The 19,991-nt window shown below is 44.0% G+C and overlaps 1 pseudogene; it reads left to right on the top strand.

Moving 5' to 3' along the window:
- The first annotated feature begins 8,816 nt into the window (after positions 1 to 8,816).
- Positions 8,817 to 8,935, top strand: LOC126204515 (5S ribosomal RNA; annotated as a pseudogene).
- Positions 8,936 to 19,991: the final 11,056 nt, after the last annotated feature.

The following is a 19,991-nucleotide window of genomic DNA, read 5'->3' as shown; positions in this document are numbered from 1 at the left end:
TATTTGTTGCTGGTCGGCTGTTAGATCGTATGACGTAAACGTTTTAGATAATATGTCACTAACAAATCAACGACTTTGACTTTCGCAAAAGTGTTATTACGGCCTTCGTTGGAGCGCAAATCAATAGTTTCTTGGAAGTTGGAACTTGAAAGAATAGATTAGCATGAGAGCTGCATCAAAATGTTCTACGAATTGGATTCCACAAAACAATAATCTTAATATATCATTCTTAAATATTAATAGCCTCTTTGTAAGGCGTTTGGTGACTGTATTTCTTTATTGCTTATTTAGCCTGACCAGATCAGGGACTTATGCCATCTCTTACTTCTGACCCGGAACAACATATACCAAAGATATTACAAAAACATTTACAGGAATAATAATAGTAATAACAATAATAACAGTAAAGGATATTAAGAATGATACTGACCATTTAGCACACTTGAACGCATGTTTATAGCGGAAGGGAGGAAGGAAGAGGAGAAGATTGAAATGACAGTGACAGTGGCTGTCAGGAAAGAACAGAATTTAAATTAAGAACTTTGGCAACAAGGGGCAGGGGAAAGTTGTGTGGGAGGGGGGATGACAAGAGTGAGCCGCAGATGAGTATATGGCAGAGGTGACCATAGTCATAGAAGTTGGGCCATTAACTGTCTTTTGAAGTTTCAAAGGAATTTAATTTCTCTTACTGTTTGAAGAAGATTGTTCCAAAGTCGAGTTCCTGATACAGGAAATGATTTAGAGGACATGGCAGTGTTTGTTATAGTACAGAGAGGACTTTACTTTGCTGACAACGAGTATTTCCGCTGTGCTGTTCAGATTGAGAAGACGACAGAGCAGACAGAGAGTTTGATAGTCTCTGCGCTTTTTGGCACGCAGCTATGATAACTGTTCGTAGATAGGAGTGATGTCGAAATAGCGAACGTCACAAATGTATCGCACACAAGAATTCATCGCCAGTTCTATTCTGCGTGAGCATTGGTAGAAAAGCCCTTGGAGAATGGGATCACTAGAATCGGGCATGGGGAGTATTAGTGACTCTACGAGCTTATTTTTAAGCGGCATATTTTTTTTTTTTGCTATATGGCATCTGAGCAGGACTCCTTCAGCCAGAATCATACATGTAAATCTTAATACATTGTAGAGCAAGGTACACACAGAATTTAACACCTTGTACACTAGCGTTAACGTAATATTACTGCAGAGTCACATTAAAAGTTGACCTGCTCTTCTAACAAACTCAAGTCTTTCAAGCATGGCAATACGATTACATATGGCGGCAAAGAGCAACCGTTGGGGCACCACACATTGTGGTAGGTGACTTACAGTGTCGTATCTGTTCGGACAGCCAAAAGGAAGATGCGATTAACATCGTCTTCCTTACCGTGCTGGCACAATGGGGATGCGACCAAATGTATACGACGTAGATGCTTCCTGCAACAGCACTGGTTGCAGATGAGGCATCTTATAGTGTTCTTGAGTCTTCTGGAGCATCGATGTTTCTCGAGCCACAAATTAGATATCAGCACCGTGTTCACTTCGGCAGAATCTTTGCTTTTTCATTTTGCGATCTCTTGACATTCGGTATTCCACACTCTCTCTGATCATTTATTTGATAGCGTTTGAAAGGTCTGTAGCTGGTAATTCCACGTGTGCCCCTCCGCGTCATAAATGGCTGCTTTGTCTAGCTTGTCTATTGTTTCATTGCCAGGAATGCCTCTGAGATAAAATTTTATGGTGAACTGAAACAGAAATTCCAATATCAGCCGCAATCGGAAAATGAATTCAAAGGCGGAAAGTGAAAATTCTTGCCAGACCGAGACTCAAACGCAGATTACTGCTTTGCGCGAGCAGTGACCTTAACCTCTTTGGCTGTCCGAGCACACTTCCCGTCCAACCCAAATTCCCGACTTGTCGCATACTACTTACCTAGATCCTCCTGTCCATCACACTCATTCCAGGAAGAATTTGGGTGAGTCGGTGCAGCCACACAGAAATGATCTTTAATGACCGTCAAATACATGGTATACCTGATGAAATGAAATAGAAATTTTGACCTCAGTTGTCGTTGGGAACTGAAATGAATGCAACAACCAAGAGCGAAAATTTGTGCCAGTTCAAGACTTGAAGCTGGATTTCCCACTTTAAGCGAGCAGTCGCCTTAATTGCTTAGGCTACCTGAGCACGATTCTCATCCAACCCAAATTCCTAACTTGTCACGCACTAGTGCCCCCTGTCCACCATACACATTGCACGCAACCTCACAATGATTTTCACAGGTCGCCAGTGAATTCGTTTCAATGCCGGTTGTCGCCGATATATGATAATGTATTTTGTTTCATCATGTGTATGTATGGCTGTGGGATCAAGAATGATGTCTGTTCTTTCGGACATGTCCGAAAGAAAACCACCTACACGCCCTATGTGCCTTAGCGTGCAGCATGATGAGCTAGTACCTTATTCCCAGCTATCCTTCTAGCCCGTTACAATCACAGTACTGGAGGGGTCGCCTGCTCGTGTTGCGTACTACCCTGGTGGGATTCCACCCGACCTTATTGTTAACGTCCTTGCAATCCACCTTGTGGGCAGTGGGTTAAAGATAATTTCTGTGGAGATGCACTCATTCCCAAGCTCCTTCGAGAATCATCTTGAGGCTGCAAGCAATGAGTATGATGGACGCGGGGTTAGATGGCCGATTTGGTTAAGGCAACTGTTCTCCTAAAACGGGAAATCTGGGTTCGAGTATCGGTCAGGCACAAATTTTCGTTTGTCACCAGGGAACTCATTTCAGTGCCGATTTCAGAATGTATATTTCATTTCGTTATGCACGTGTATGGCTATAGAATCAAGGATAGTCCCATATATGTGTAAATAGATAAAATTTTATGTTTTTCTGCTGTGTCCTTCATAATGGCGCATTGTTTTACCCAGCAGTGTATCGATAAGTTTCTATAACCATGGAAATTTATGCTGTTTGCATGAAGTGTAATGAATTCAGAGAGACTTCCTTTCGATATTAATCTAGTTAAGGAGATCACGGCGGCTCTTCACGAACCCGCGCCTGAGTGCCGCCCCCGGTTGTTTCCCCTCGCAAACTCCGACTTGTGAGACCCCGTGGGCTGAAGCCGGCAGCAGCGCTAGAAGTTGGCCAGCAGCGGCCGCCGCCCGCAGGGGAGGAGAGAGCTTCAGAGCTCTGCTGGGCGGTGGAGCTTGTGCACAAACAGCGACCCTGGCCGCTGGGAAAAACCACCGCTGCCGACCGCTCGCGCGGAACTACAAAAATATCGGCGCAGCGCGGCGGGCCCGCCCTCACGCTTCACTTGTTGCTATTTTTGCAACGAGCCCGCCTGCCCCCGGCTTTTTGTTTACAGAAAGATGAGCGGGCGGTGCGGCAGGCAAAGGTCCGCTAATGTATTCCGGCGGGCAGATTCATAAACATTGCTGATTGCGAGAGGGCTAACGTTGTTAATACAGTGCTGCGGCCCGCCGCGAGGAGCGCTGCCGGCGCCACTAGAGAGCCGCGCCGCGGCTGTGCTGCGAACTGCACCGCCGCCGCCACGCTTTCCCGCCGGGGCGCTGAATGTTAAATCAACCGTGAGACTAAGCGTCGATGCAGCTTTTTTTGCTTTTTTTCCCCCCTGCCAAAAAAATTGTTTTTATTTTCGACACTGTCTCTCGTGTGTCAGTGTGCGTATATTGTTAATTTGCTGCCGGCGCTGAATTTAAAATGATGTATCCTGAATGCGGCCACCATTCCCTGTCAGATTTTTTTTTTTTTTTGTTTTCCGCTGGTTTTTGTTTTCATTCTGTCGCGTGGTCGTCGCGTGGCATTATGCAGTCGGTGGAGTTTTGCTAGCAGGAGTTTTCCGTTGGCCGACTATAAATAATTTATGGCCTCTGCGAGAATATTCATAGCACTGGGCAATGAGCACAGCTGTCTTGGTCGGTCAAACACAATTTGTGGACATCGCAACTGGCAATTACTGGTGTTGTTGTTCGGATGGCGTGCGAGAAATGTTGAATCTGTGCCACACTACAGTCGGTAAATGCGAGCCGCATCAAACTGTTTGTGTTCGCTTCATAACTTTGATCTGTTAGTTTAGAATAAGTCTATTCGGGAATTTACAAAATTTCTGTGGCCCCATACTGCGTGTAAAGAAGTCCAGCTGCATGTTTTCAGATATTATCTGTAATCCCTTCCCTCGAGAATGGAGTGTTTCATATGATATAACGTTTTCCAAGTCAAGCAATAGTTTCTATTTAATTTAATTTGAAAACTACCAATCATTAATACAGCGTTTATGACAAGACGAAACTATGGGCAAACCATGAACAAATTAAATGTGGATGCAGTTTGTGAAACACTAAGCAAAGAAGCACGGAGGCACATCTATCTTTACGTCCCGATTGTTATTCGATTGTTTGTAATAACCATAAACCTCCGCTCCATTATGGAGAGTATAAACGCCCATTTTGTTGAAAAAATTTTAGATTTTATCATTTTGTGAATTTGCTGATTAATTTGGTGTAACGATTTATTAAATTTGGTTGACTGGAAGTATATTTAATTTCATTTAATTGGTTGCATGTGTTCTTGTTGCTACGGATATGTATAGAAATCAAAGGAATATCGACAGTGAAGCCCTGTAACTGCGCAGTAGCAAGGCGGTTATCTGACGTACCATCTCTACTAACAGTGTCGTAATTATGCCCTAGTTAATGAAATACTACCAAGAAGTTCAGAATGTAACCGAGGGAATTGTTGCGAATCTACTTGCCACTCAAGACACAGCTGTAGAAAATTTCTTCCTATGTCTGCATTGCAAGTGACTAGGTCTTGATCGAACGCCACCGCTAAAAACATATATAAATAGCGTCATTTATGTAGGCAGACTTCATTAAAGCATTCACATTTCAGTTTTGTACAGAGAATTGTATAGTTAATTTCTGACGTGAAACACAGAAGTTTCCGACATTAGAATCTTCTAGATAACGTTTGTTATTCGATTGTTTGTAATACCCATAAACCCCCATTCCCTTAAGATGAGTATAAACGACCATTTTGTTGAAAAAATTAGTTTTTGTTTTTTCGCACAGAAACATTATTTAGAATTTGCTGATTACTTTGATGCAACTATTTATTAAATTTGGTTGACTGGAAGTACACTTAATTTAATTAGTTGCGAGTGTTCGTGTTGCTAAGGATATTTATGCAAAAGAAAGGAATGTCTACTGTGAAGCCCGGTAAGCGCGCAGCTACCTGGCAACACAAGAAGATCCTGATGAAGACTCCGACAGAGGGGTCGAAACGTCGATCGTGTAAGAAGAAAGTCAAGAAGAACATGACGTGGCCTAACAACCTAAAAGATTTTATTTTCAGTGACAATGGCCATTAAAAATTGCAGACTTCTTCTTAAGTTTCAAAGAGTTTGCGCTACTCAGATTCGTAAATAATGGCCTAAAAACGAGCTAATCCCCCCAGGTAGACATTTTGCATTGTAGACATGCACCTGTCGTTACATCTTAACATGCTTATGGTTCGTTGCAATATACTTTTAAATGTTTTGTTACATTTAATTCTATACTACTACCTTGGTGATACTTCGGGATTTACTCGCAAAACTGGCCAGCCGTTGTGACCGAGCGGTTCTAGGTGCTGCAGTCTGGAACCGCGCGACCGCTACGCTCACAGGTTAGAATCCTGCCTCGGGCATGGATGTGTGTGATGTCCTTAGGTTAGTTAGGTTTAAGTAGTTCTAAGTTCTAGGGCACTGATGATCTCAGATGTTAAGTCCCATAGTGCTCAGAGCCATTTGAACCATTTTTGAACTTGCAAAATTACGGTTGCATAAAGACCGGCAATCCCTTCTCGTGTTTCTTCTTTGGTATCACGTGGCATTTTCGATCATCTTGAGTCGATTTCAAAAATTTCAACAAGTACTCCCTAGGTATATACAGGGTGACACAGAAAAAGGGGAACATTTCCACAATTCAATAAAACTAGAAGTGATGAAGGAAAGAAATTGCATTCATAGTAATCGAAACCTTACAACTTTGACATTTACGAAACATCGATGGCATTTATCATTTTTTAAAAATTACGTCCTTTAGATGGCGTCCTCCTGTACGAATCATTCGTGAAATCTGCTTTTGAGATTCCTCACTGACCGCTGCAAAATCTCAGCTGGGATACTATGAATTGCATCCCGAATTCTCTGTTTTATCTCGTCCAGGGTTCTTGGTCGAGTCGAGTAGACTTTGCTCTTGAGGTAGCCCCACAAGAAAAAAAATCACAAACGGCGGTCTAGGGGGCCAGGGAATGTTACCGAATCGTGAGATCACACGGTTGGCAAACAATCGTCGCACATATGCCATTGGTTGACGTACAGGTGTGATGTCGCTCCGTGCTGTTGAAACCAGTCCTCTTGAACGTTTGGAAAGTTGTTCAACGCAGGTGTAACGAAAGTTCGTAACATGTCCACGTAACGATCGGTATTGACAGTTATTGTGTTTCCCTGTTCATTAGCGAAGAAATACGGTCCGATAATCCTATGTGATGAAACACCACACCATACTGTCACTTTACTAGCGTGTAAAGGGCGCTCAGGAACGTCGTTCGGATTTGTGTTGCCCAGTAACGGTAGTTCTGTTTATTCACGTGACCTGTGAGATGAAAATGTACCTCATCTGACATCCACAACTTGTTTAGAAATTCATCGTCATTGTTTATTTTTGTTATCCTTTGTTGACAAAATCCTAATCGTAACCGGTAATCGTTGTCAAAAATGGTTCAAATGGCTCTGAGCACTATGGGACTCAACTGCTGAGGTCATAAGTCCCCTAGAGCCTAGAACTACTTAAACCTAACTAACCTAAGGACAACACACACATCCATGCCCGAGGCAGGATTCGAACCTGCGACAATCGTTGTCCTTCAATTGTCGCACCATCTGTAGTTTGTACGGATCCAATTTTAAATCAAGATTAATTATGCAAACACTCCCCCGGGACTTTCCAAACACTGCTGCCTGCTTACGAATTGAACGCCGTGGGCTCCGTAAGACAGACTCGCGTACAACATGAATTCTCGCTGGAGAACGCTCACTCCTTGGTCGTCCTGTTGGTTTCTTCTTGATGGCAGATTCAGTCTCTTCAAAGTTATTAATCCAAATTTTATCTCGTGTTTCGACGGAACGGCATCATGACGTCCTAAATTATAAAAATGCTGAAACTCCCTCTGCGCCGCTACCAAACTATAAACTATCACTGTTTAAAACATTTTTGTGGCTAACGCGCGCTAGTTAATTTGCGGTAAGACCAAACTGCTTAGGTCATCGGTCCCTAAGCTTACACACTAGTTAATCTAACTTAAACTAAGTTACCCTATGGACAACCCCCCCCCCCCCACACACACACATACATACACATACATGCCCGAGGGAGGACTCGAACCTCCGACGGGGGGGGGGGGGGGGGGGGGAGCCGCGCGGACCGTGACAAGGCGCCATAGACCGCGGGGCTTAACGCACGCTGTTTTCCGTTCCAGTGATCCATGAGTACTGAAATGGCGGACTGTTTATTCGCTGTCACGGACCGGCTACCCATGGCTGCCACTAGACATTTCATATCGTCCCGTTATTCTGATCAAAAGTAACTGGACAGTCGAAAAATGGTTCAAATGGCTCTGAGCACTATGGGACTCAACTTCTGAGGTCATTAGTCCCCTAGAACTTAGAACTAGTTAAACCTAACTAACCTAAGGACATCACAAACACCCATAGCCCGAGGCAGGATTCGAACCTGCGACCGTAGCGGTCTTGCGGTTCCAGACTGCAGCGCCTTTAACCGCACGGCCACTTCGGCCGGCAACTGGACAGTCGTACATAACGCGCAGTTAAGAGGCGGAGCTGCGAGTACATAAAGGAAGACAGGGAATGCTGTTTTGTCAGTAGAGATGCAGTAACAGCAAAATGGGTCGGTCAGGAAAGTTAAGCGACTTCGAACATGGACTAATTATTCGATGTCATCTGCGTAACAAATCCATCAGGAACATTTCAACCCTTGTACAGCTGCCCAAGTCGACAGTTAATAATGTGATGATTGTGAAGTGGAAACGCGAAGGAACAATCACAGTTAAAATAAGACGCTGCAGACCTCATGTATTGATGGACAGGGACTGTCGAAAATTGCGGAGGTTGGCTTTAAGAACTTATATTAAGCCAGCAGCAGAAATCACTCGTGAGGCCCAGAGTGCTCTTAACAGTCCAGCTGGCAAAATGAATGTGCGTACGAATTAAAAGGAATGGGGTACAACGGTCAAGGAACTCCACATAAGCCACGAATTTCTGCAGTCAGTGCTACGCAGTCCTTGACGTGGTTTATGCCACTGGAGATTGGATGACCGGAAATAAGTGATTTGGAGTGATGGACCACTCTATGATGATGAGGTCCATTACTCCAAGGAGCGTAGGGGACGATGCGGGAGACCCTCACCGCCGTACTAGGCAAGGTCCTGGCGGAGGTGGTTTGCCATTGCCTTCCTCCGACCGTAGTGGGGATGAATGATAATGATGAAGACGACACAACATCCAGTCATCTCGAGGCAGGAAAAATCCCTGACCCCGCCGGGAATCGAACCCGGGACCCCGTGCGTGGGAAGCGAGAACGCTACCACAAGACCACGAGCTGTGGACGGACCACTCTATACCCTATGGAAATCCGATGAAAATGTTTATTTTGGCGACTGCCTGTAGAACGTAACGTGCCATCACTTATAGAGTGAACAGTGCATCATGGAGGAAGTACTGTCATGGTAGGCCAACGGCCTCGTCGCAGTGGTAACACCGGTTCCCGTCAGATCACTGAAGTTAAGCACTGTTGGGCTTGGCTAGCACTTGGATGTGTCACCATCCGGGTCTGCCGAGTGCTGTTGGCAAGTGGGGTGCACTCAGCCCTTGTGAGGCCAAATGAGAAGCTACTTGACTGAGGTGTAGCGGCACTGGTCACGAAAACTGACAATGGCTGGGAGAGTGGTGTGCTGACAACATGCCACTCGGTATCCGCGTATCTGGTGACTCCTAAGGGCTGAGGATGGCACGGTGGCCGGTCGGTACTGTTGGGCCTTCACGGCCTGTTCCGACGGTGTTCGTTTGTTTGTTAGTATTACATTATGGTGGTAATTCTCGTGGTTAGGGTGTGGTCATCTTATAGCGAGAGTTTCTACTGCTTGCCTTCGTGCTTGCCAAACCCTACCTCCGTCATCAAAGTCGCCGAATTTCTCCCCAATTGAGAACGCTTGGAGTAACATGGACAGGGCCGCCCAAGCAGCTGGCGATTTTGACGATCTAATGCGCGAATTGGACAGAATTTGGCACGATAACCGTCAGGAGGACGTCAACAAGTCAATGCCAGGCCGAATAACTCTTACGTAAGGGCCAGAGCTGAACCGAAGCTCGTTCTCTTGAATAAATTTTTCCATTTTTCTGAAATCGTAATAATCTGATTGCCTGTAGATGTACATTACATCTACCGATTTGCGTCTCATTCGTAAATTTCTTCGTGATGCGTCTTTCTCTTTTTTTTGTGTTAGAGTGCATACAGCACTCAAGGTGCTGGGACTGTACGGTAACGAAAATGCAGTCTGGTAACATTCGTATTTCTATAACCCGTTCACCGTAAGAATAAACCTGATGTAAACATTGAACTATGTATTCTTCCGCGTTTGCTGGTACCTCATTGGATTTCCGTTTCACGTGGGGCTGCAGGCAAGCTGTCTCGAGTACTGTCAAGCACGATAATAAGGGTACGTTTTGTGCTGTGCGTTACGCGCACATCGACTTAGCGATATTACGGGACAACAGCTTTACCGGCGAATTGAACTTGGACAGCACTGACCGGTCAGCTGGTACAGCAGGCCTGCAGTGACGTGGCCAGCTGCAGTTCACACGTAAAAAGAGACGAGCAGAGGAGCACTACAGCTTCGAATGTCATTTAATTTTTAAGCAGAATCAAATAATACACTGCAAATCTCCCACAATACTCTCCTTAGACGAGTAGAGGAAAACCGCAACACGTTATCGTTTTTAGCTAACGTACTGTTGTAATTAAAAACAAGAATGATGAAAGAATGGTTCAAATGGCTCTGAGCACTATGGGACTTAACATCTGAGGTCATCAGTCCCCTACAACTTAAGAACTACTTAAACCTAACTAACCTAAGGACATAACACACATCCACGCCCGAGGCGGGATTCGAACCTGCAACCGTAGCGGTCGCGCGGTTCCAGACTGAAGCGCCTAGAACCGCTCGGCCACACCGGCCGACAGAATGATGAAAATTCCTGACCGAACCACAGGGTAATTTTTCTGCAAAAGCTGTGTGTAACGTAAGAGAGTGTTGAAGGATTTCACTGAAGGTATTACTTACAGTCAGTCGTCTGGTAATCTCTTAGCTCCTTCCTTATCCAAAACCGAGAAATACATTTCAGTTCTGGAAGTGTCACCTGCTACGTTGTTAACGAGCCTATCAACAACAGAATCCACGAAACTAACCAGGCGCAGCATTTACTCTTCTTTTATGACGAGTCGTTCTATATCCTTCCAGCGTTCGGCAGTGACGTGTGAAAAAGCTGCGTGCGTTAGTTCCAGTACGTCTGGGAGCTTAACAGTCTTGTTACTTCTCGGGTCAAATCCCGCAGCTTGGCTGCAGATCAGTTCAAATGGTTCAAATGGCTCTGAGCACTATGGGACTCAACTGCTGTGGTCATAAGTCCCCTAGAACTTAGAACTACTTAAACCTAACTAACCTAAGGACAGCACACAACACCCAGCCATCACGAGGCAGAGAAGCAGATCAGTTCTGTTGGGTTCATATTGTAATGGCGTAGTAGCAAAAGTAAAATTGCAGCATTTGTATGATGTGCTCGATGCTGTGAAAATGAATATTTTTCTTATTTCTACTCATCTACCTTTGTGGTATAAAACGATGGACATAGTCCAAATAAAGAGGCTTTGGTTATTCATTTTTGTCTTAAAAATTAAATTGCCATGTTTTGTTAATTTAAACAGCTTTTATGAACAGTCTTTCATAAAACTTCGATAATTAAGAATTTGTATTTGAAATGGAAACACGAATTTCGCGTCCGATATGTAATTGGAAACAAGAAGACGTACGCTACTCATAAAAATGGTGATGAGTTTTATAATTACGAGATGTAGGTGTATTTCAAATTGAACGAGAAAAAAATGATACCAGGGAGACTAGAACCAACGCACGTGTGACCGACCGCCTCGAGCTCAAATCTGGTTACCCTACCGACTGCACCACACGTACAATGCGGCTTTATGAGGTTCAAATGGCTCTGAGCACTATTGGACTTAACATCTATGGTCATCAGTCCCCTAGAACTTAGAACTACTTAAACCTAACTAACCTAAGGACATCACACAACACCCAGTCATCACGAGGCAGAGAAAATCCCTGACCCCGCCGGGAATCGAACCCGGGAACCCGGGCGCGGGAAGCGAGAACGCTACCTCACGACCACGAGCTGCGGACGGCTTTATGAGTCAGCTGCGTTATATACACCTCAGGAAACACTTCAGAGCCAATTATTTCCTTAAATTTATGAAGAACATTAAGAATAGCCCATTTCTCGGTACTTTTTCACCGTGTTCAACGCGCATGTTTCACTACGAAACAGAAAGCAGCCTCAGCCATTTTCATACTACGCAGCCGGCCGCAGTGGCCGTGCGGTTAAAGGCGCTGCAGCCTGGAACCGCAAGACCGCTACGGTCGCAGGTTCGAATCCTGCCTCGGGCATGGATGTTTGTGATGTCTTAGGTTAGTTAGGTTTAACTAGTTCTAAGTTCTAGGGGACTAATGACCTCAGCAGTTGAGTCCCATAGTGCTCAGAGCCATTTGAACCATACTACGCATTAACGCTGCAGAGGCTGTGACTGAACACGATTTTTGAAATAAAAACTACGTAGCTAAAGCGTGATTAAGAAAAACGTTTATGGCTGTTAATACATTTGAATATCTTAAAGTTTCATTTAACGTAACTTAGTAATAATGTATCTAATACATAAGTAGGACCCACTTCCAAGAGCGTAACAATACTTGTACACGTGTGCTAAGGCTTCTGACCAATCATCGCGTTTGTGTTTGTTTACATCAGGTTTATTCTTATGATGAACGGATTATAGTAGCCTCAAAGGACGGATATTTCCATTGGAATAATTCCAAAACGGCACTTTGGTTCTGAATATCGGTTCAGAATATACTAGTGATCAGTCCTGAATTTACTATTACGAGCCTGTAAAGAAAAGTCAGTCGGCTCAGTTGATGTTTCGAACGGAATCGAGGCTTAAAGAGCAGTGCTGGTGAGAAGGCGATTGCTTGTCTTTACGGATCCGTACTTCAGTTGGTAAAAAAGAAACCCTTTGTTGTTCGTCTGCTTGTTTGTCTGTCTGTCCGACTGTTAAGATGCCTATTTCTCAGGAAATGTAGGTCACATGCTGAGGTCTATGGTCTTTTAGAGGTGTAAACAAATTAAGTTCCAAAGTCATTGCAATTAAAAGATATATCAATTTATGTCACATATTTTGATACTCGCAAACTCACTCATCAAAACCTGTTGGGTACTTCCCGTTGACCTATAACCATGAAACTGAGCAAGAAGCAACATTTCATGGTACAAGTAAAGAAAAAATCCAAAAATTGTTGAACTGTAAATACATCACATAAAAACTGTCTTTTGCCATTATTACTTTCTTGTATTCACTATGCCCCAAAAGCACAACACAAAAATATTGCCGCATGCAAATATAAGTTGTAGTCATGTTTTAGTAAGTAAATAAAAATATTGCATTAAACCTTCCTTCTCTCTCTACATACATGGACTGCAGACCCCTGATCGCTTCTTTATGTGTATCCTGGCTATGGTATTCCTCCTAAACTCGAATAGTAGGCTGAGGCGTGAATGCGAATTTGTTTTGAGGACAGAATGGTAGTCAGTGCAGTTGTGCAAAGCTACAGTGCCAGGGTGACGTAGTGGTTAGTGCATCTGGCAACTGAGCAGGAGACCTGGGTTCGAATCCTGGCCTTAGCACAAATTTTCATTCATCTCTTCGATCTACGTACATACATCACAGATGTTTGAGACTTGAAAAGATATCTGGAATCGCATAGTGTCATTTGATTATTCAATTTACAGTGTAAAAGCTGTGCCAGTATGCAGCCAAACATGCCGAGATAAATGGTTCAAATGGCTCTGAGCACTATGGGACTTAACATCTGAGGTCATCAGTCCCCTTGAACTTAGAACTACTTAAATGTAACTAACCTAAGGACATCACACACGTCCATGCCCGAGGGAGGATTCGAAACTGCTACCGTAGCGGTCGCGCTGTTCCACACTGAAGCTGCTAGAACCGCTCGACCACTGCCGCCAGCATTGCATTAAACCTTCCTTCTCTCTCTACATACATGGACTGCAGACTCCTGATCGCTTCTTTATGTGTATGAAGTTCCAACACTCACAGAAAATAATATCATCTATTGTTTGGGTGTTTCAATAATGGATCCTTCCCTGCTCACTTACTTTGGACGGGCATATCAGGGACACCTTATTGTCAATGGGATGACATCTCAATTTGTGATATCAATCGCATTCTCTTTCAGTGCGAGCTTTATGAGACCGGCAGAATCAACTTTTTACAGGAACTGTCAACCACTCTGTACTATCCCAGTTCTATATCCGTCCAGGAGTAGATATGACCCCTTAGCCAAATTTATGGCTGAAGAAGATATAAAAATCGAAAAGAAATGATGGTTGTCGATCTTACTACAGGGACTGAACTACCATCTTTCATGCAAACAAGAGTTCTGGTGGCTAGATAGTGTCCTGATAGAAGAAAAAATGATTATTCAATAAGTATCCATGCAATGCATCATAAACAAGCAATATTACTACATACGGCAAAACACTCTGTGCAAGCCTTGTAACTATAGCTGTTTTGGTTCAAATGGCTCTGAGCACTATGGGACTTAACATCTGAGGTCATCAGTCCCCTAGAACTTAGGAACTACTTAAACCTAACTAACCTGAGAACATCACACACATCCATGCCCGAGACAGGATTCGAACCTGTAGCTGTTTTACTTTGGATGTAATTAAGTACCATAAATAAAAATAAAAACTTTTACACTTTACTATTCATAGAATATGTCTTGAGGCAAGAGAATAGTACGTATATTAATGTTCCGATTAACAACCACTATTACAGAATAAAGTTAAAACAATCACGTTGGTCGTTGCTGCACCACTCTTCCATATAGTCTTATAAAATGGACGTACTGTTACTACCGATAGCCATACAAATGACTCTTTACAGCATTTTTTTTGAAAAAAGTGTGTGAAAAAGGAAAAATAATGTTACATCATGAAAACAGATCGTTGCATACGACAAAACTAAGAGCTGAGTGTCTGAATGCCCTAAAGGTCAACATCATGGATGTCTCGCCTTACAGTACTGACCTAGCACCTCATCAAGTCATTATGTTTCCAAAAAATTAAAGATAAAAACAAACAAACCGCTTCATCAGATGAAGCCGCGGAACATTACAAAATTCTAGTTTCTGAAATGTCTCAGGAAAAGTGACATCATTGATTTAAGGGTTGGTTTTATCGAATGCAAAGACCTATTGAGAATATATTGAGACAAATTATTTAAATACTTTCAAAACTAATCCTTATTTGATTTTGTAAACCTTTTCTGTGTCGTCCTCGTGCTCACGCAGGAACCTCTCCGGGAATCATTCGCGCCACACGCCGCAGGCAAAGTGGCTGATGTGCCGTGCTGATGCGCGAGAGTACACTTTACAGGGGATGCGCTTTAATCCGACAACTCGCCTCGCGGATTATCCGTGGGGAAGGAAGTTGCTTTTGCTTTGAAGGCCCTGTTTTCATTACCGCACCGATGGCCATTCCTCTTCAGACAGTTCCTGTGTGTGTATGTGGATGAAAGAGGGAGGGGGGGGGGGTGGATGCGGATGGCTCGGAGGGGTGGATCCCTCCCCGCGAGGTCGTAACTCAGTCGCCCGCCGCCCTCTCCGTATAAACACCACCTCACCACCTCCAGCGCCACAACCTCCTTCCTTTTTATTGCTGCTTTATTTGCGCCGCCTCATGAAATTCACATGTAGCCGCCCGGTCTCGCAGCCGCCTCTCGGATATCGATAGATCGACACTTGGCGCGCGGGGCGTCCGCCCACCTACCGACATGAGTCCGCCCGCACCAGAAGTTTTCGCAACGTCGGAAGCCGTGCGTCCTCGCTTTATTGAGCTCGAGATGAGCAATGTGCTCTGACGTACCCCGTGACGTCCGTAGGTTGACATCATATTTATGAACGCATTTTTTTCCCATTATGGATGACCTGAAAATGAGAAGGGTGGAAACTCCGTAACATACGAGCCGCAGTGCTGAACTGATGTTCACTCTAACAACCTGTGTACTCGAGCGCAAGAATGTCGCGCTGTATCAGCTTGTTGTAAATCAGGACCGGACTTCTCCGAGAAACTTTTTGCGCCTTTGTGATCATTACGATGAGCAATCTTTTTCGTCACTACAGTACCAAATAAGTCTTGACCTTACCACGTGGGAGCTCCAGGTGGCCAAACGTTTAGAAAAAGTAGTAATTTTCGCACGGATCGCGAGACGCGTGAGTCATTCAGTTGAGTACAATTCGCAGGCACCAGATGGTGCAGTGAAAGACTACAGAACGCTAATCCGGCGTTCGTGCGTTCGAGTCCCTATGCGGCAAATAATTTTTATTTTCAATTTTTACATTACACTGCAAATAAGCCGAAAATGATCAAAGTAGTCCAACTTGTACGCCGCACAATATGTTATACCCCTTTCTGGAAAATTATTGCCGATATTCTACGTATACTTACCAGGCAGTACTATGTCCTTTCTGGCCGAGGATTCAAAAACCGGTGGGCAGTACGCGGCAAAATATAGCAATGTCATGACTTCTTCAAAAGCTGGGAAACTTACAAAAATGTTTTGATTGATGTGACGTGGAGGAGAACAAATTCCTTCTGTTAATAGACTCATCGGGAAGACAAACAAATTCACAATTATGTTACAAAATTTTGAAGATGGAGAAGAATTTCCACCGTGCTGATATTAAAATGGTTTCCTCTCCTCCTGCCCCCCCCCCCCCCAAATATACTACGCTTGTGCAATACCTGTGATAGATGTTTTTAACGTCAGGTAAATTATTTGGTCAAAAGGCTTCAAAAGTGGTCTTATCGGGCGAGAAAAACAAATAATATCCCGAGAAGTGTGCAGCAAAATATAGCTTGTTTTACATCAACAATTCCCCTCGCCAAACTGAGCGACGAGTGCGAAATTTTGTTTTAGTAATTGTAAAAATGTGTGCAAGATGCGGAGAAAATAAGTGATTCCCCTGTTTTTACCATTCATATCACCACAGCACGTGTAAATCATCAACCATAAAATATTAAAGGTGTATAATTTTATACACTGAGTCCTCGTCTATTGTTTATAACTGCTTCTTGGAAATTTATTTCCAAAATATACTGTGCCTTCTCTTTTCATGTCTTTTATGAAAATAGTAATATATATAATATATTGAACTTTATTTCGGTTTATTTGCAGTGTAAATACACTGATCAGCCAGAACATTTCGACCACCTAGCTAATAGCTGGTATCTCCTCCACCTCTGGCACGGATAACAGTGGGGACGCGTCGTGGCATGGAAGTAACGAGGCCTTAGTAGGTCACTGGAGAGAGTTGGCATCACATATGTACACACAAGCTATCTAATTTCCGGGCAGGGGTGCGATAAGCTCTGACGCCACGTTCAGTCACATCCCAGATGTGTTCGATCGGGTTCAGAACTAGTGAGTTGGAGGGGGGGGGGGGTGGAGCACATCAATTGAAACTCGCCACTATGTACCTCGAAGCATTCTATCACACACCTGGCCTTGTGACATGGCGGATCATCTTCTTGAAAACTATCAGTGCAATCGGGAAACATGATCGTCATGAAGTGATGTAACTACGTGGTCTGCAATCAATACTTCTTTGCCGTCATGGTGCCTTGCACGAGCTCCACTGCACCCATAGATGTCCATGTGAGTGTTCCCCAGAGAATAATGAAGCCGCCGCCGGCTTGTCTCTGTCCGCAGTACAGGAGTCAAAGGACTGGTTCCCTGGAAGATGACGGATTCGCGCCCTCTCATTGGCATGATGAAGAAGGTATCGGGGTTCATCTGACAATGCAACGCTCTGGCACTGCGTCACGTCTAGTGCCGATGGTCATGTGACCATTTCAGTTGTAGTTGCCAATGTAGTGGTGTTAACATTGGTATATGCAAGGGTCGTTTGTGCGAAGCCCCATCGTTAGGCGTGTTCGGTGCTCTGTATGTTCAGACACACTTGTACTTTGTCCAGCATAAAAATCTGATGTTATTTCCGCTAAAGTTGGCCGACTGTCCTGTTTTCCACTCTACCCAGCCTACGACGAACGACATCTGTAATGAGCGGTGGCCTATCAAGCCCCCCAAAACGTCTGAACGTGGTTTCACCTTGGTATCGCCACGTGTTGATGACACTCACCGCAGGACTAAAAAATGGCTCCGAGCACTATGGGACTTAGCATCTAAGGTCATGAGTCCCCTAGAACTTAGAACTACTTAAACATAACTAACCTAAGGACATCACACACATCCATGCGCGAGGCCGGATTCGAACCTGCGACCGTTGCGGTCGCGCGGTTCCAGACTGAAGCGCCTAGAACCGCTCGGCCACACCGGCCGGCACCACAGGACTCCACGAACACCCGAGAAGTCGTGCAAATTTCAAAATGCTCGTGCCGAGTTTCCGGGCCATCACAATCTGCCCTTGGTCAATGATAAATCGCGCGCCTTCCCCATTCTGCACACGGACAGCACCCACACTGGCACTGCATGCACCGTGCGTGTGTCTGACTAGCAGTCATTCCTCGCCAGGTGCCGCTGCTATCGCCTGGACGGGATTATATCGATGTTAGGTCGGTGGTTATAGTGTTCTCGCTTATCAGTGTAACATAAAAATTGAAAACGGAAAAAGTTTCCACACAGGGAGTCGAACCCATGACCTTCGGATTACCGTTGTGTACTCATTCCGCAGAACGAACCATTGCCCTAAAACGACTCTAACATAAATGGCTTATGCTGCAAGCGACCGGCGCCAAACATAGTATTTTTTCAAAACGTCTGGCCATCAGAAGTTTCCACTTATGTCAGTTATACTTCAGGCCAAGTCCTGCATATACACTGCATCTGTATCTTTGAGGACCTTTTTAATATGCATATATGGAACGTAATGTACATCTATGCAACAAACAATTTGTCCTGCTTTGGTCATCCCTGTTATTACGGAGGAACACAAACCCCTATTTATTATTATTTTCGACATCTTGTCACCTGACATCTTCTCGACATCTCCTAGTCAAAGTAACTTCTATGAGCTCATTAACTGAACCACATCTTTCAACTCTGTGGTTTCCCGTAGTTAACAACACAGGCTTTTGATTTGCCACTTAACTGATTACATCCTCTTCTTTAATACTTCAAACTTGTAGTCCATAAGTAATAACTGCTCGTATGAGAGAATGGTTAAGTTAAAAACTCCGTGATTCCAGTAATTAAAGAGTTCTTAAATGGCTCTTAGTTTTGTAAAATAGGTTTTATCTTCTCCATACATCCTTCTCTGATACCATGGACAAAAGATCATCAAGAAAACTGAACCATCTGGCGTCTTTAAATTATATATTACATGTTATGAGCTTATGCGGCATATGACAGACTTCGAATTGGTCATTATAATACAGGGTGAGTCACTAACTATTGCCACCTAGAATAGCTCCGGAAGTATGATCGTAGCTAAGCTAAGCGAGCTAAGCTGGTCGTAGGTTGTGTTCCAAAAATGAACAGCGTAGAGACACAAGAGATGTCCTTTCTGCAGGACCTGACCATCATTTTGCAGGACAATGCTGAAGCACGTACCGTGGAAGCCGTTATTGATTTGTTTGACTGATGGAGCTGCTAAGTGCTATACCACCTACTGCACTCCCCTGACTTAAACCCTCGTAAGCTCAACTCGATTTCTAAACTGAAGGAAACACTTCACGGCATTCGCTTCAGAACTGCTACAAATTCGTCGGGCAATAGACCGCGCCGCTCGAACTGTCAACGACTTCCACATCGCTGGCAACTGATTATACACAATGCTGGTCACTACTCTGTAGGTCAGTAAAACTTTGAAAAACTATTTTGTACAAGCTGTAAATAGTTGCCACTATTAAAGTTCCAACCCTCGTATTAGCTATGTCTAAGTTATGCTCTGTGCAGAATTCTACCAGACAGGATCCTCTTTCATTCCTTACCCCCATTCCATATTCATCTACTACTTTTCCTTCTATTCCTTTTCCTACTATCGAATCCCAGTCCCCCATGACTATAAATTTTCGTCTCCCTTCACTATCTGAATAATTTCTTTTATCTCATCATACATTTCTTCAATATCTTCGTCATCTGCAGAAACAGTTCGCATATAAACTAGTACTACTGTGGTAGGCGTGGGCTTTGTGTCTATCTTGGCTACAATAATTCGTTCACTATGCTGTTCGTAGTAGCTTACCCGCGCTTCTATTTTTTATTCATTATTAAACCTGCCTTACCCCTATTTGATTTTGTATTTGTAACTCTGTATTCACCTGACCAGAAGTCTTGTTCCTCTTGCCACCGAACTTCACTAATTCCCACTGTATCTAACTGTAACCTATCCATTTCCCTTTTTAAATTTTCTAACCTACCTGCTCGATGAAGGAATTTGACATTCCACGCGCAGATCCGTAGAAGGCCAGTTTTCTTTCTCCTGATAACGACGTCGTCCTGAGTAGCCCCGCCCGGAG

The sequence above is a fragment of the Schistocerca nitens genome, chromosome 9, assembly GCF_023898315.1.
Source record: "Schistocerca nitens isolate TAMUIC-IGC-003100 chromosome 9, iqSchNite1.1, whole genome shotgun sequence".
In the NCBI taxonomy this organism is placed as follows: domain Eukaryota; kingdom Metazoa; phylum Arthropoda; class Insecta; order Orthoptera; family Acrididae; genus Schistocerca; species Schistocerca nitens.
The sequence above is the reverse complement of the archived record's forward strand: the minus strand, read 5'-3'. Positions and strand labels throughout refer to the sequence as shown.